The following is a 640-nucleotide window of genomic DNA, read 5'->3' as shown; positions in this document are numbered from 1 at the left end:
GGAAATATATATATATTGTTGAATTCAAATATGTCCATTGGACTGTGCTAAAAAAATAGAGCCAGATTTCTATGGAAAAAGATACACAAAGAAAGAGAGAGGTTGCCCCGTCGGGAGACAAAAGAGAGGTGGTCACCAGGCTCGGTGGTTCCTTTTATTCCACTAAAGTGAGGTTAAAAGCGAGGGAGAATAAGAGCAAACTTCCTACATGAGGGGAGAGAGAGCTTAAAGGGACCTTTTATATATTCAAGGGGTTCTCTATTTATAGAGAGAAAAGAGGGAGGACATTGCATGTATGCCCCTGTTAGAAAGAGGAGGCAATGAGGAATAATTTAGTCTAGATCCTTCTTCGCTCAAATCGAGTGGTCAACCGTAGTTGTCTTTCTACTCAAAGGTGGTCAATAGGCAAGAGGTGGTCGACCCTAGTTGGTCGACCAGTAAAGGCGACTTGTCTGGTAGGCGGCCGACAAGAGGTAGCCGACTGAGTGGCCGACCCTATGGTTGGTTGCTTGTGGTTCGTCTTCGAATGTGGATCCTTCTTGCTCGAAAAGATCCTTCTTGCTCAAAAAGACCTATATATATATATATATATATATATATATATATATTTATTTATTTATTTCTCTAATATATTTACAAT

The sequence above is a fragment of the Phalaenopsis equestris genome, unplaced genomic scaffold, assembly GCF_001263595.1.
Source record: "Phalaenopsis equestris unplaced genomic scaffold, ASM126359v1 Scaffold232964, whole genome shotgun sequence".
In the NCBI taxonomy this organism is placed as follows: Eukaryota; Viridiplantae; Streptophyta; class Magnoliopsida; order Asparagales; family Orchidaceae; genus Phalaenopsis; species Phalaenopsis equestris.
This window is presented reverse-complemented; position numbering follows the sequence as displayed.